General features: G+C 36.5%; 1 long non-coding RNA gene across 1 annotated transcript in view; it reads right to left on the bottom strand.

Moving 5' to 3' along the window:
* LOC150099216 (uncharacterized) overlaps positions 1-17,560 on the bottom strand; it is a 132,015-nt gene that overhangs the window by 28,204 nt on the left and 86,251 nt on the right. The window contains exon 2 of the long non-coding RNA XR_016549407.1: positions 5,874-5,965. This is a non-coding gene — a long non-coding RNA (uncharacterized LOC150099216). The remainder of the gene's footprint in view (positions 1-5,873; positions 5,966-17,560) is intronic.

Below are 17,560 nucleotides of genomic sequence, written 5' to 3'. Positions count from 1 at the left end.
TTGCCAAACAAATCGCATTATCGACTATAATTTCTCAAGTTGAAAGTTTATTTCCGCTGAAGAGGTTGTATAAATGAATACAATAGTAATGATTACATATGATGAATATAACAATAAAAGTGACAATAACAGATAGTAAAATTAATACTACATATATTATAGAAACTACTACAATTTCACTTGAGTGGTAATGTAGAGATTGAAAATGAAACAGACTACAAGGAAGTGTGCAATATGCGGAACTAAGAGCCGGAGCCAAACTGGTTACTATAAAAATAAAAATGTAGGCATTCACTGAAAAGTCAAACTTTTTTTATTTATGAGGACACGTAACAAACGGCATATAATTTAGAAAAGTATGTCACATTTCGAGTGGTATCTTGTAATATGCGTTTAAAATAAAAGTCACCTTGATTGAGTGCCATTAGCTAGTCTCCAATCTTTTTCTAGAAGTATGTTCTGAAGTTACACACCATTTCTTGCTTGTTATAATTATTGATACTAACTACTGAAAAGTTTCCTGAAAAATGTCTTTGTTAACCTTACATATAGAAGTTTCGATATCGCATTTATATAACCTTTGTATAGAACAACGTTATATACAAAGAAATGCATCATGTTATTCTTTCCTATGCAATACTAATATGGTAGACTATACTGCACTATTATATAATTCGTTTCTATAATGGGAAAATGTTAAGAATGGCAAACAGGTCACTAGTTTAATATACGAAGAAATTAGTCATGGCTATAATTCGGATTATTCTATTTTGTGTTCGTGTCAAAGAAAGAAGTTTGTTGTAGTAATCTTCATTAACAGGCGTACCATATTGAAGTAAAGAATTTACCGAATAATAATATCAGCATTTTAAAATATTGCGTTTATTCCAAAATTCAACTTAATTTTCAAAAAGAGATATGGGAAATCTATATCCGGTTGGCTGTCTATATGTACACCAAAATATATTACTGATTTTTTTTTCTGATTAAATAACGGCTGCAATTTTAAATACCGCTATAATTCGTTTCATGCAATTAAATAGCAGCATTGAGATTGAGCTCACTGTTAACGTGAAAAGTACATATTTATTTTGATCGGTTTGAATTCAAGGCCATTAATGCTAAACCACTGATATAGTTTGAACATATCATGCTGAATCCGATTTTTCAAATCGTCAATGGTTGTTTCTGTTTTTGGTAGTGATTTCATTCGCTTATTAACGTTTGTGATCATAAAGATCATTAACATACACGGTGATCAAAATTAAAATATCCGTTTTGAGCCTTTCGGAGCGTCACCAGCTATCGAAATGCTGCGAAACTTTGCAGGAATACACTGTGCTTCATGCGGAAGTGATATCTAAGAAAATAGTAGTTCCAAAGTTCCCCACCCGGGGCGCTATATAAGGTGCGGAATGTAGATATAGTAATATTTCCATATGTGTGTGTGTGTGTGTGTGTGTGTGAAGGAAAAGTGTAACAAGCATAAATAACATTTTTATTCATTTCCATTAGACAATCACGGGCTGTACTGTTCAGAGTGATGTCATTCTCGATATGCCACAAACTGCATCCTTTGAACTGCGTTCTGCGACGGCAGAACGCAGCTGGTCGGGAATGATGTAGCGCACATGATACATCATACTTTCTTTCAATGTTGGCAGAATGATCCCAATAAACCCTACCTTTCAGAAATCACCAGAGCACGTGTACTGCAAACCACCGCTGTTTTTCTTTTTCTTGGTCTACTCCAGAACGGCAGCAGCAAACTCCATCCACTTGTTTTGAACGGACTGCTTTGTGGCCACTGCCAACCTCTGCCAGGTCAAACTCCCAACGTCTTCCTTTTCATCAGAACGACTCTTAAGATGGCACGAGACATCTTAAGGAATACAATAGTAAATGGCAACATACTACCGCGCAATTTTAATCCAAAGTAGCTGGGCCTCTACTCCATCATATTGGCTACCAGTTCTGAGCCACATACAACTGCCACATCTACGCTGCCAAGACAAACTGATTCGTGAATATAACAAAATTTCCCAGAATCCAATGCTTCCAATACACTGATATTGAGTTTTACATCGCAGAGGCTTAAGTCAAGGCCTGCCTATTAAAACGGCACCACGACTTGTTACTGAGGGCTATGATGCACGATTGAATTGGAAACGGAATGGATTGCCAAAGTCCCAGTAATCTGGCAGACTGTCTTTAACCCGAACAGCCTTCCATCCTACCTCGAAAAATATGGACCTCCCTAAATGGGGTTTGCACCAACCAAACTAAGTGCAGAGCTTCCTTATTTACTTGGGGAATAAGACCAAACTCATCTTGTGACTGTGGTGAGGATAACCAAACTATAAAACATATTACGTTTGACTGTGCTCACAGAGCCAACATAGGACCTGTAAATGACTTCATAACAGTTTTTACAGAGGCTGTTGATTGGCTGTTGAACTTAGACATTCAATTTTAATTTTATGCTTATTTGTGTGTGTGTGTGTGTGTGTGTGTACATTCACGAGCAAAGCACGTTGGGTCGGGTTAGTGCCATTACTGGGGACGGCATTAACCAGAATGAAGGGGGAAAATTCCGGTGTCCATCGTTTTAAACCTTCCTGACACTTGCCGATTTGAGTGATATGCAAATTTCATCTATTTGATATTTTCAACGCCCTTGGTGGTTGAAATCTGGAACTATTTTTTTAGGTTATCACATATCGCTTCCGCGTGACACACGATATAATCCTGCAACGTTTTTCAGCATTTGTATCAATTTAGGAAGCTACGCAAGGTCTCAGAAATGGATATTTTAATTTTGATCAGCTGTGTATTGAAAATAGGTACTAGCAACGAACTTTGTATGACCGCGTATTATGTTATTTTTATTGTACTATTGAAGGCGCCATAACTATTATATAATTTCCTTTTATTCAAACCGGAAATTAACCAGTACTGATTAGGCATGTAACAGAATACTAACTGAGGTATTGTTTAATCGATTTGTTTTATTAGGATCTCAATAACTTTTGAGGCTGTCGATAATATCGATAATGGCCTGTAATTTCTGATTTCGTTTGTGTTAAATCCATTAACGGAAGCACAGAAACAATCTTCAAGCATTCTATAAATTTCTACAATTCAAAAGATTTATTAATAGGGGTAAAGAACCTTCAACTGTAACTTTTGGGCAGTAATTTCATAATATCCCATTCCCCCTATCTTTTAATCTGATTACTACATTCTGTTCTTCATCCCCACATATTGCACATAGTTAAAATAAAATTTTAAAAGAAATGAATTATTTATTCACGCGAGGTGACTTCCGTACTTGGCCCTGTCTGTACGATGAAAATCACAATATTTAGTAAAATTGATTTTTCATGTCGATACGAATAGCGGCATTATCACTGCCTCCTTGCAATTTCGAGTTATGGTGATTACCAACCTTCATTCTTTACTTTTGTCTTTCGCGTACTTGACATTTTATGCTTTATATCAGCAGATACCGATATTTTATAAGTTTCAAAAATTTTGTTATGAAGATTCTCGTTATGCTTATTGTATGACTTTACTTGTGTGCTAATCATTTTAATTCATCTGTAACCAGGCGTATGTGATGATCTTTTTTTTTCTTTTATATTATAATTTTCCATCTGCATATTTAATAATTTTGATGCATTCTTCATAAATCCGATTTACATTATAAGCGTGGTGATTTGAAACTTCTCATATTTCTCCAATGCTTTAAAATTTATGCTACTTTCAATGATCTCATTACTGACAGCACTGCTCATATCACTACTGCATGGAAGCGATCGATGCAGCACTATAAAGCGAAGGCCTGTTATATTGCTGAGATAGATCGCAGTGTGACACCTCACAGGAGAGTTCATTTCTTATAAATACGTGATCAATACAACTTGCTGAATTGCATGCTTCCCTCTTAATACTTTCTGTTTATGCAAAAAAACCATACGAAGATAATTTACTTTAATATGCTTCAATTATGCTATTATTGTTATTTAAATGCAAATTTAGATCACTCAATGTTATAATATTCATATCTTTGAATGACTTTAGAGCATTATTGAACTCACTTAAATTAAATCAAATGTGTCATCGGGTGTACGATATAGAGTAAATATCAGCATATGCATTACTGTCATAAATGATCACAGATTCAGATCATACATTATTATTAAATACTTCGTATTTCATTATAATTTATGTAGATGAAGAATACAGAATTATTCTAACTGGAGGTTAAAATTTCGACGATCATGAATGGCATCGTAATGAACGTGAGATTAACGACCAATTTTAAGTTATTGGATTGATATCTCGCTATACCAGTCTCTCTATACATCGTTCAATTTCTGAGAATAGCAAAATAAAATTATCGAAATTTGACTTTACGGATTTAATATTTGCATGATTATGTTTACATGCTATGACTTTGAAGCGGTATCAAAATGAAAAAAAAAAAAAACTATTTTTCCCATTGGTTAGATTATAGGGTTTTTTTTCACAGTTGACAGTCGCATCTTAATCCAAGTTATTGATATGCTGGGTCGTATAGGTTTGGATCAGCCTTGCTCTAGTTGTGCACAGTAAGATAGTATTCATTGTTAGATTACTGATTTCTTTGATTTATTGTATTGAGGTCGTTTAGTGTTTTATTCCGTAATGAAATTAAACGTTTGAGTACTGAAATTTAACCTTCCTTATAATCTGCGTACTTGGATTAACTGGGGATTAGGTTAGGCCAACGTTCGCTGAACGTTGGCCTAACCTAATCAATATATACCGGAATACAATATATACCGGAGATACAATACCCTTGATATCGCGCTGCACCCGCTTCGAAAGAAGCACTAAAATTTAATAAAAACAAACAAAAAATATGAATTACATCGCCATACGGATAATTAACGGATACAGGACAATATCATATCGGTGGATTGCGATGTTGCGGAATAAAACCTGTCTTCCAGAAAAGGGAAGAATTTAGTCTTATATGTGAGTGCACTTCCAAAGATACAATGGAAAAGCCAGCAGAGATCCAAGCCGCTACGGACTTCCGTTTCACTACAATAAATGCCCTCACCCAGCAAAGAACACATAATAATGAAACGGAAATCTTCGAAAGCTGAAAACCGCATATACTCTTACAGATGTAAAATAGAAGGAAACATTGGCTGTCCATTCACAGTATATGACAGTCAATCCATTATAGGAGAACGCTGATTCAGACTGAATTTCCTGTGTTCAAACAACCAAGCAGATCAACTTCGTATAGTTTATTCACTTAAATATCCCCCGAAATTACAACTCAGCGCTTCTCGTCGCTAGACCGCAACAACATTAAAACGTGTAAAATAGCAGATAACATTAAAAGCCAAAATAAAAACCAATATAACATATATTGGTTTTTCGCGAACCATATTCCATATTCCTATAACGCGGCGCTTTGCAATGCGAATCCATGTAGAACAGCGTGATAACAAATTCGCTCAGTTTCTTCCAATTTTATTTTTTCTGAACAAAGCTTCAAAAACAACAAAATCTGAAAAGCTGATTTTTTTCCATCATTAACATTAGCAGTAAAAGCTAATGTTAACGATGATAGCAAAGCAAATTCCTGGAATTTTCCCGTAATACTCACTGTCATTATGCATTACGTTAAACGGACATCTTCAGCATCTTGTATAATATGTTTATCAACAATATAGTATTAATAATTATCTTATAGATGATGGAAACCATGCATTTAAAATCAGCATTAAATATGGTTAACTGGAGGAAGCTTCATCGAGTTGCGCGCACTTTAAAAATACATCTATTCTGTAATTAATATCCAATCTACTTACGTCTTAGATTCCACTGTTGTTCACCAAGAAAAATTGCAGGATCCGAAATTAGGTCTTTAAGGAACCCTTTTCAACGGGTAGGCATCGCTGCACTTGAAACAAAGATGACATTATTATTAAATAACAGGAAATTGCACTGCGCCACCTGCTAAAGCAAAATTTAAGAAAACATTTATTTAAAATTACAAAATGAAAAGGGGCAGAAACCGGTAGACATATACTACGTAACTGAATTTATAAAATCACGCTTGTCTATCAGTTGAGAATTTTATAGCTCCTATTTGCATGCCAATAAGATATTTCACGCAGTGAAAGCTAAGGTTAATGATGACAGTGAATGCAAATTCCTGTCATCATTTTTAATTTTTCCATAATACTCGCTGTCATTATATATTATGTTAAATGGATATGTTCAGCAACTTGCATAATGTGTGTAACAACATATAATACTAATAATAATCTTATAGATTATGGAAACCATGCATTTAAAGTCGGCATTAAACGTGGTTAACTGAAGGAAGCTTCATCGATTTGCTCGCACTTTCAAAGTACATATATTCTGTAATTAATATCCAATCTGCTTACGTCTTAGATTCGTCGGGAGAAACCTTCCATGGTTCGCTTTCTAGAAAGTGTTTGAACAGATCTTATCGATGGTGGGATGGCGACTTATATACACAATCGGTGAGGAAAGGTCCCCGAAACAGTTTTTTTTTCTTTCTTTTTTGCAAGAATGATAGGAGAAAAGACCCATAATTAAGAACAAGATGTAAATGGATTGACAGTCTTAAAATGGGCTTCAAAAGAAAGGCAATATAAGACGATATTGGAGTTCTGAGAGATTGGACAAATATGAAGATAAATTGTCGTCAGGAAGTTAGTATTAATACCCTCAATATCCGGTGCCTACTTTCCTGTGCATCGGATAATGACGATGTTTATGAAAAAGTTGATTACGATATCCTAAGAGTTGAATAAGCCAGTATACAACTAAGAGAAAATGATTTCACTTTCGAAATCTAAAACAAGCAAAAAATTTTCAGATAACCCTTTGCTGTGTTTACGGTGAATTTCTCGTCGCTGCGACCTCAGTTTAGTGTATAATGATGCGTGCTGATGAAGATAATGGACTGAATGAAGAATTCTTAATGTAACGGAAAATACCACCCGTTGAAAAAAATAATAAGAATGATAAACTCGAAATGATAGTTTTTAACATGTAACTTGATATTACTAAACTTAGAGCGGACTCATTTGTTTCGTCGTATGCGATCTGTGTTGATTCTGTTTTAATTCTAGTTATAAAGACTTTCTTATTTCTTTCAGTTGTAGCTGAGTTCATAATGCAGACACACCACTCGAGGTTCTTTTCTCTCCCAACAGGAGAATTAGTTTCGCCATTTAAATGGATGAAAGTCATTAAAATCTGCTGCATGAATTGTCCATCGGCGTAAATTTTATTTAAACAGACTCACAGAGATTATTTGATATGATTTTGACTCACTTGAAGTCGCAAAACAAGATTATGCGTTTAAAGTCCATCGAATCAAATCAATATTGTACTTCTATAATTTCAAATATTCACGATAATTATAAAGAATGCAGGACGCTGTTCCTGCTAGTTGTTTTATTTGAATACAACGAAATACGCTACACTGTCTGATAGTCTTGATTATTTTATTAATATTCAATCCAACCCTTACTGGAATATTCTACTTTCGTACAAAACGTATATAATTATTTTAAAAAATTGTCATTTAAATGAAAAAATGTTAAGTAAAATTAATATTTATGGAGAAGATTACTTTTTTCAAAGAATTTTCAAAACAGCTCATTCATTCTTACATATCATGAGAGAGAAAGTAATATTTCATTGCTATCTTTACCGTTCTGCAACATTTTAACTTTACTTTTAATATTATTGGTTTTCGAATATTTTGTATCTAATGCTTAAACTGAAACTTTTTTCGACTTCGTGCTCGTTGGCGATAACTCGTTTTGTGACTTAAACACTTCTGAATGCATTTCAATTCATACATTACAAAGAAACCGCCGATTGTCCTTCTACGGATGGTCCAGACTTCACCTCGTTTAGTCTGGACCAGAATGCACTTGACATTCTTGCGATAAACAGGATAGTTCACTGGACTGCCGCAGATGGTGCTTACAGTCTGTGCACGCTGGTTTTTATCAGTGACCTCTGCAATTAATGGTGATTTCTTGCTTTTGAGTGATTCTTAGCTTATTTTGCTTTCATTTATCCCTAGACAGGTGTTCGGGACAAGAAATTGTTCACACTGGTGATGGGTACAATTCCGAATCCACTTGTCATGTTCCGTTTACACTAAAGCGTCTCATTCTATCACTTAATTTATATTTCATTTACATTTAATAATGAAGTTGCTAGGCAGTGCATGCTGTTTTAAAGATGTTGGAAATTTATAATTATTGGTTCAGAAGTGTTCTGAAAAATTATTATTTTTCGTTTGCTTGCCATATATGGAAATTGATATTACAGTATTTTTCTTATGCTTCCCATTGATTTGCATTTTTTATGCAATGTCTTCGTGTTACAGGAATGACGTTTCAAATGCAGGTGAATTAGCAGGCTCTCAAACGCAGACATACAAGTTATGTCTTTGAAAAATTTTCAGGGCGGGAAGTCACATGCGTGTGAGATCAGGTAAATCACGCGGACAAGCAGGGGGAAACGCACAGCATATCACTCTGGTTTCCTTGAAATGTTCTCGAAGAACCTCCTGTACAGATCGACCGATGCGTGGAGAGCCCCACCCTGCATGAAAATGACGAATGAATCCATGCACACACGCTCCTGTAGCTGTGGCACAACAAACTTGTTTATCATATCAAGACACCTCTTAGCAGTTCTTGAGAATATCATACGACCCGATTGGCCAATGTGCTCAAAGAAGAATGGTGTAATGATAAATGAAACTGTAAAACCACACCAGTCAGTAACTTTGCGTGAAGAAATTTGTTGGATTGCATGAGGGTTTTGCGTAACCCATACCCGGCAGTTTGCGATATTCGCAACTCTGTGAATTGAGCCTCATCTCCCCACAAAATCATCAGCTACCACCCAGCGTGTAACTCTGCTCGAGCAAGGAATGTTAAAGCAAATGTCAGTCGCCTTTCAGAGCGCTGCGGGAGCAACTTCTGTGTCAGGGTTGTCGTGAAATAAGTAGAAATAAAGACTCTTCCATAGAATTTTCGACACAGTTGGTTAAGGCACATCGTTAACCAACTGTGAAGGTCTTGATGCAGTACGTGTACTTCAGAAACCAACGATGTTATTTATGATCTGCCTCAGAACAGCAGGAACAACTTCTTTCACTTTTGTACTGACTGGTTTGCGACCTTTGCCAGGTCTAAGTCCAAGAGATCCCGTTTCTGTTTGTTAAAGCGACGAAATGCGTCGAGTGCATCAACATCATTGCAATTGTTTTGATAGTACACCTTTACGAGCAAAGTAAGTTGGGGCAAGGTTAGTGCCATCACCTTGAACGGCATTAAGAACTACAATGAAGGAATAAAAACATATTTTCATCTCTACAAACAGTCTTGGCACGTGCTGTTCACGATATTCAAATTCTAGGTATTTGATGCTTTGAACCTTTTCTTTGTGAATTTTGGAGATAATTTATTTTCCTCTGAAATCGCTTCCGCATGACGAATGATGCGTACCTGGAAAGGTTCGCAGCACTTGAATCAATCGGTTGCACTCCATATGACCTTACAGAGGGATACTTTAATTTTGATCATCTTGCATGTGTATCTATACATATAAATAGTTAAATCGACACTTGGCTCCCAGTGTGTATTGGAAACGCCAAGAAACTTCCGCTATCTAATATTTTCATCAGATAAACTCAGTACTAGCTTCGAGGAATACATCACCAATGCCACTATATATATATTATCAATTCGGAATGCTATCGACTAGAAAGGGTCTGATTTGTACCATATATCATTATACCACTTATGTCTTATGTATTCAAATTAATGCGTTTGATTTAACCTTCTGAACTCCCTTTGCCATCTTTACAATACATATTTTCAATTTGAAACTTCTCTCCATCATTACTGCAAGTTTCCGTAACTCTTCCACTTCCCCAGAATACTGTGGGAGAAGGTATGCGTGTGTGTGTGTGTGTGTGTGTTTGTGTCCATGTTGAATGCCTTTTGCTTCAATAGCTCTAGAGCTTGAGGAAACACCGTTCTAAATTCGATTTTAATCGGTGAGTAGAGGAACTTTTTTTATGCTTTTATTTAAATAGTTCCCAAGTTAGCCGATTTCTGCTATGATGAGCTGGGTTTTTTTCCCCCTGATATTCTTGAAATTTTTTCCATAAGAGCAAGAAAATTGTCGGTAGACAGACACATAATATACAAAAGTAGGATTAGGGATAGAAGTTGGCAGAACTTTTCTGCCGTCTTTTCAATTGATGCTGTATATAATTAGCGGTAATCTTGGGTTTGCTATCTGTGATTGGCAACGGTGGAATTTCACTGCTCTGAAGCCTCCGTAAGCAAGATAGGGCTACCACGTCCTCCCCTACTTACTATGGGAAATAGCAGGTGTTAGCCATAGTAAGTAGGGGAGGATGTTTTAGCCCTATCTTGCTTACGGAGGCTTCAGAGCAGTGAAATTCCACAGTAGCCACTCAGAGAGAAAAACCCAAGATTACCGCTAATTATATACAGCATCAGTTGAAAAGACGGCAGGAAAGAAGTTCTACCAACTGCTGTCCCTAATCCTACTTTTGTATATTATGTGTCTATCTAACGAAAATGTTCTTGCGTTTATGGAAAAAATTTCTAGAATATCAGGGTGGGGGGGGGAAACCCAGCTCCCCAAAGCAGAAATCGACTAACTCAGGAACTATTTAAATAAAAGCTAAAAAAAAGTTACTCAACTCACCGAGTAGAATCGAATTTGGAACGGTGTTTATATTCTCATATACTAATTGAAACTTTTTGCCATTTTTCTTAAGGTGAATAAATTTTTGTAATCATATCCGCTAAGATCTTTCCTTCTGTCTTTATTAATTCCATTTCGCTGAAATCCAAAGGCGTCTCTCCTTTTCTCGTGCACGTTCATTTTCTCAAAATGCATGATATTTCCATTGTTTTTGTTCACTTGTAAAACACTTGTTCACATGATGAGAAATTAATTGAATCGGCATCTTTTTTTATTTAAAAAAGGTAATAATATTACATTGCCACATTTATAGTGTTAACTCACTTAACATTATTACGCGTATCAAAAACTAGAAGTACCTTCGGATTATGAACTCAATACATTTATGTTTTCGTCATGTTGTGGACAACAATAAATTGGTAAGAATACAAACCTCGTTCATGTTGTCTGTTGCGAAAATCTCAAATATACCTTTCAATGGCTTTTACGGTCACTTTTGACATATATTAACAACACTGGTTTTTCACTCGAGTGAAAAAGCCAGCGTAGCAAATGTCTACATGTGGACAATTGCACTTTGTGTTCTTAAAGCAATGCGTGGCTGTTTCTCCAATGTTTGAGACACTTAGTAATAACATGACACGCTTTCCAATTTATATCGTAATTTAAATTGGCTACGACGTACAATAAAGGTTTATGATCCTAATCACGATATGGAAGGAGACGGTTTATGATATAATGGTTTCCTTTTACTACTCATGAATGTTCGTTGTTTCAGAATTTCATATATTTTGTAGAAAACTGGTGACGAGAATGTGGAAGTTGGTTCCATTTCCAAAGCAGGTATCTTGAATTCTAAAGAAGAAAGGAAGAAGATACATTCTGAACAATGAAAACAACAAATGAAAACTAGCCGCTTCTAAATTACAGCTGAGGTTTTGCTTCCCACTAGATTTTTGACTTGTAAAATGTATTTTTACGAGATATCACTCAGGTGTTGACATGAAATAGGTGAAGGTAGCAAGGTAGCCCCTTGCTACCCAGAAATAAGGTGTTGTTCAAGGGCTGCACCACAGGTTCCAGTACGGTGTCTTGATACACTTTGGTTGATGTTTTGAACCATTTCTCGCAGAAATGCAACTTGAATACCCCTGAAACGTCAACAACCACGAAACCATCACTGCCGCTGATTGATGACCTCTCGGAATCCGTGGGGATATGACACGTAATGTGCGACCATCTGGGGAATATACCCAATCGGACTGACGACTAAACGACTATTCAGTGGTGAAAATCTTCTCATCTGTGAAGAGGATATCTCTGTGTCTGTTTTTGGCGTGCCGCTGGAGAAATGCCTTTGATTTCATCACCCTCCGCCACATAAGTTATGGTGCTAGGAAGTGCCCAGTAGAAAAGCAACAGGCCGTCACAACCCCCCTCCACTAAGTCATTAGTTAGATTAATACACGTGGCATCGTTCTCTGTAAAACATTCATCTCCTGCGACATCATTTTTGCGTTCTCACAGAATTAAGGCAAAGGACTACCGTCACAGCTCTTACAAGCTGTTGCGTGCTTGTAAGGGATAGGGAATAATTGTAGAACTGCATGGTTTTCTCTTCTCTTACGTGTCTGATAATTGTTTCCTGTATAAATAAATGTTCATGGGAATGGTTTGCCTTTTATCAGAGAAAGAAACCCTACCATCTGTGTATGAGGCCTTCTTACTCACTTTCAGTTGAAGAGGATGGTAACAGTTATTCGTGACATTGACGGGATTCGAATCCAAGCCTTTCAACCAAAGCACATTGTTTATACCGACTGAAGTACTGAGACATTAATTAGTATTAGTCCGACCACAGAAGGGAGAGCTCTCGTTGGCAGACTGCCAAGAAAAGTCAATTCATGTTGAAGTGGAGAAAGAAATGAGGCGATGAATGAATTGGTCAACAACACACGAAATCACATGCTTTATAGGTAACATTTTCCAATGTTATACAAGCAAAATAGTCACCACTTTAAAAACTACAATGATAGTAAAAGAGAAGTTAATTTTCCGACGTGTAATAATAAAGAACTCATCCCATAATACGGATTTATTACCCTATTATCGGAATGGATTCTCCTTCTCTTGACATGCGCAGAAGTGTCGAAGGGTCTCGTATCTGTGGGCGTGCTATAGCAGTATATAACTTCCACACACACACACGCACACACACGATGTTATATGGAAGAATTTCACTCAGATGTCTTATTTGAAATTTTTACAAAAAAAGTTTAATAAAATCATTCTATTTTTCAGTTCAACTATATTCGGGATTGCAAAGGGACAATGGATCGAAATTCTATACCACAATAACTCTGACTTAAAGGAATTCGAAGACGTTGTCTATAAAAGAAGTTGTCTCAGCAATTCAGTTTTAGTTACAACTGGATCACTTTTATTATAACATTTCGGTAAAGAAGTTTCGAAATGATGTTAGCAATTCCACTCTGCTGAATGAAATTTTATAGTTAACATTTATATTAAAAATCTTCAGTTTTAATTTCAATTTGACCATTGTTGATGTGAAAAAATTAGATAAACCGAAGTTTGTTGTCTAGAGATAAATCAGTATGAACACACTGAAGCAGGGTACGTATAGCAGGAAGCAAGTGAGTTTGTGTGAAGGCACCAATGAGGTAGGAGAGCGTGAGAACTACTAAGTGCGCAATCTAGTCTCTCAAGCAAAAATATTAAATAGACCCTGAATTCACTATTCAGAAAGTGAAGGTGGGTGGGTGCCTAAAACCACTAAACCCTTCAATTGCTATTCCTGTAAGTATATCCCCTGCTGTTAGCCAAGTCTCATTAATACCTATAACTTTCAGCAAGGCTGCTCTAATGCCAAAATTCTCCTCCTTGTTGTTCCTAATACTACTGGTAAGGGTATAATGAAAGTGCAAAACACTTCAGGTTCCCCCCCCCCACCTTCACTTCCTGAATAATCAATTCAGGAAGTCAAAGTGGGTGGGTCCTATGCAGTATTTTTGCTTGAGAGATTGGATTCCTCACTTGGTCATTCTCACGCCCACTTGCCTCATTGGTGCATTCACGCAAACTCACTTACTTACTTCCTAATTGCTTACGTTTTCCTGAATTTGCTTTTCAGTAGGATCGGTGAACAAAGCTCTCTGAACACCTAACACCAAAACCCTTAGGTGGAATCCATCAGCATTATACAAATCCTTCTATCCTATAATACATTATTCTTTCAGCACAACCTACGTATGGATTCGTTTACTACCAAAAGCCCTCCTCTTCAGTTCGCCGCTAACACAGCGTGGCAGGAGGACTTACAATCTTCACCTTCTCGCTCTTCAGTTTTGCCTCTTCTAACAACTCCTTTACACCCTCCCTCATAGAATACTTCTAACCTCGGAAATCACTCGTGCCAATCACAACAATCAGTTCCTTCGAGTTACATTTTTGCATCCTGATGGCGTGACTAACATTGTGAATGTTTGCCCCAAATAAACAGGAATTTGTCCCTCTATTATTAAATACTCCTCTGATCCCTGGGGAGTATAAAGAACATTTCTGCAAGACTCTTCACTGTAAATTGTTTAACTACCTCTTTCTGTTTCTCTTTTCCCTCTTCCTTTTCTCCTTTTTCCTCTTCTGCAACAGATGTTCCTCCTGTTCGGCCAATTCTTCGTTGGTCAACTTTCAGGGGAACTGTCTATCAGTTGAATTATGTCGTCATGATTCACTAAGAGATTCAGATTGTTCGCTAGGCCTACTACTACAAGCTTCCAAAATCATGCACAAACCTTTTTAATGTCTTTTTCCATATGCCACTCATACATTGAGCGGTCACTTCGTCCAAAGCCGCAGCAAAATTTTAATAGCATAATAAATATTGAATGTTTTCCATTATTGCATGAGAAGCTGGTCATTTTCTTCAGTGGCAGAAAGGGCTTGTGATAAAGTTCTCCGTAAAAAATAAGCCTTAAACACTTAAAGAACTCCCTGATACATCGGTTCGATCAATAAAGTAGTGTTTGGAGGGAGTAACATGACCTTGAACTTGTGAAGATCACCGCTATAAGACGGTTGAACTGGAGCATTATCTAGAATTAATCAAATTTTAAATTCTACATTTGCTTCCACATAATAGCTTTTTATTTCACTCGCAGTTGATTAAGGCATCCTCAAACAAATTTTGAGTCATCCACAACTTCGTATTGCTCCGATAATGAACTGGGAGTATGTTTCATAATGTTTTTGAAGATTCGTGGATTCTCACTGTGCCATATCACAAATGGTTTCAGTTTATATCCAGCCACATTACCCGTAACAGAATCACAATACGGGCATTAAGAGCTTTGAAACTAGATATAGATTTTAGCTTTTTGAGGATGAATGTCCGCACGGGCATTTCTTTTACGAAAAAAGGACGTCTCATTCATATTAAATATTTGTGGTGGAAAATAATTTTTCACCGTAATACTTTTATCCAATTTTTCCACAACCCCTTTCACTGCATTCTCAGCAATTGCAGATTCCCATACATTTTCACATTATGCACCGCAAAACAATGCTTGAATCTCATGGACCAGCCGGAAGAAGCGTTGAATTCCTAGTCATAATTGGGTTTTGCTTTCTCCTTCAACATGTGAAGAGACTTACTGCCTTAGCGGTTATGGTCACAGTGCTAAGGGGTATGTGCTTTTGGTTCAGGTCCTCTATCCATCATGCAGGTAGCTTTTCCATATCACCGATAGGACCTTGTCATTGCTTCGTGACTATCGTCGATTTAATGGCAGCAGATCCTTTCATAGCCTCTACGATTTTATCCTTATTTTTCAAAATGGTCGTCGCTGTAGAATGAGACCATCCGAAGTCATGCACGATCACAATGACGGGCTTACCAGCTTCATCTTGCTTCATAATTTGAAACTTCGTTTCAAGATCAATTGCTGGCCTCTTTTCTGTGATTCTTCACTAGGTTTTTTGATTGTGCATGTAGAGGCCATGTTACCCAAAACATCGCGAAATATTTAACGATAAATACACAAATAACACATTTCTCAAACACAAAATCAACAGAGGAACTGTTGAAGACACGTGCCGACTGACGAGGAAGGTTGCTGCTGAAAGCGCCGTCGCAACTGTGCATGCTTTATCTTACACTCGCTTGCGTCTTGTTTGAAAGTATAGCCGAAAATGTTATTTATTACCTTATGGGATCAAGGACGTATCTTCGAGCGGACGTAACTCGACCGGACGTAAGTCGCGGGATGACTACTGTCATCAATGTTATCGTAGTTAACAAGAAAACATCGACCAGTTTTAAATTATTAGATTGATATCTAACTTATTACCAGTCTATCTATACATCGTTCAATTTCTGAGAATAGCAAATTAAATTATCGAAATTTGACCTTCACGAAATAATATTTGCATGATTAGGTTTACATGCTATGAGTTCGAAATAGTATCAAAAAACGTTTTTTGTTTTTTAAACATTGGTTAGATTAAATATTATTAGATAGAATTCATTTTTAGGTTACTGATTTCTTTCATTTTGTTCGTTGAGGTGGTCTGCTGTTTTATTGCGTAACACGTTTGAGTATTAACCTTCCTCATGAAAAATTTATCTTCTCTTATGATCTTCATAATTGGATAAACTGGGGATTAGGCTAAAGAGCACTGAAAACAATATATACCGGAGATATACTACAATACGCGCTGCATGGGCTTGGAAAGATGCACTAAAATCTAATAAAATCCAAAAAAATAATAAAAATAAAAGTAAAATAAATATCATCGCCTTAAATCCATAGTTAGTTAATGGGTACAGGACAATATCATTCGTGGAAGTCCGATGTTACCGGACTAAATCCTGTCTTCCTGAAAACGGAAGAATTCTGTTATACATGAGGTCACTTCCGGAAGATACAGAAAAGCCAACACAGATCCAAGCCGCTGCGAATTTCCGCTTCGCCACGATAAGTGGTTTCACCCAGCAAAGGACACATATATTGAGGGCAAGGAAATTTCGAAAAGCTTACGAAAACTGCATATACTCTAACAGAAGTAAAATAGAAGGAAACAACGGCTGTCCTTTCATAGCATATGACAGGGAATCCATTACAGAAGAACGCTGTTTCAGACAGCATCTCCTGTATTCAAGCAGAACAACACGATATGGTTTATTCACTTAAATATCCCCGGGAATTAGAACTCAGCACCTCTCATCGCAAGACCACAACAATTTACAGGGACAGTAGAAGCACTGCAGACGGCATTAAAAACCAAAATAAAAAAACAATATAATATATATTGGATTTTCGCGAACCATATTGCATGTTCCTATAACGTGGCGCTTTGCAATGCTAATATATCTACAACAGCGATCTATACATGATATTTTGTCCTGAATGATAACAGCAGAATCCGAGTTAGCGATGACTACTAATGAAGGTAAAATCAACGATGTACTGTTCTTCTCTTCATTATGTCTACTTAAAAATACAGTCGCTTATTAATTAAGTGACTCTTCTGGTTCTGATCAGTTTCTTCCACTTTTATTTTTTTCTGTAAAAAGATCTCAAGAACAACAACAAAATTTGAAAAGCTGATTTTTTTAAAGTTCGCAATGCTATATACCAATCTGTGAAACTTTTGGGAAAAGGTTAGTTGGTTATTTTGAAAGTCAGCGTTCTACTAATGCAGTGACGACTGGAAATCTTATATTTTG

The sequence above is a fragment of the Typopeltis vanoorti genome, chromosome 14 (assembly GCF_054136105.1).
Source record: "Typopeltis vanoorti isolate ZY-2024b chromosome 14, IOZ_Tvanoo_1.0, whole genome shotgun sequence".
Classification (NCBI taxonomy): Eukaryota; Metazoa; Arthropoda; class Arachnida; order Uropygi; family Thelyphonidae; genus Typopeltis; species Typopeltis vanoorti.
This window is presented reverse-complemented; position numbering and strand designations above follow the sequence as displayed.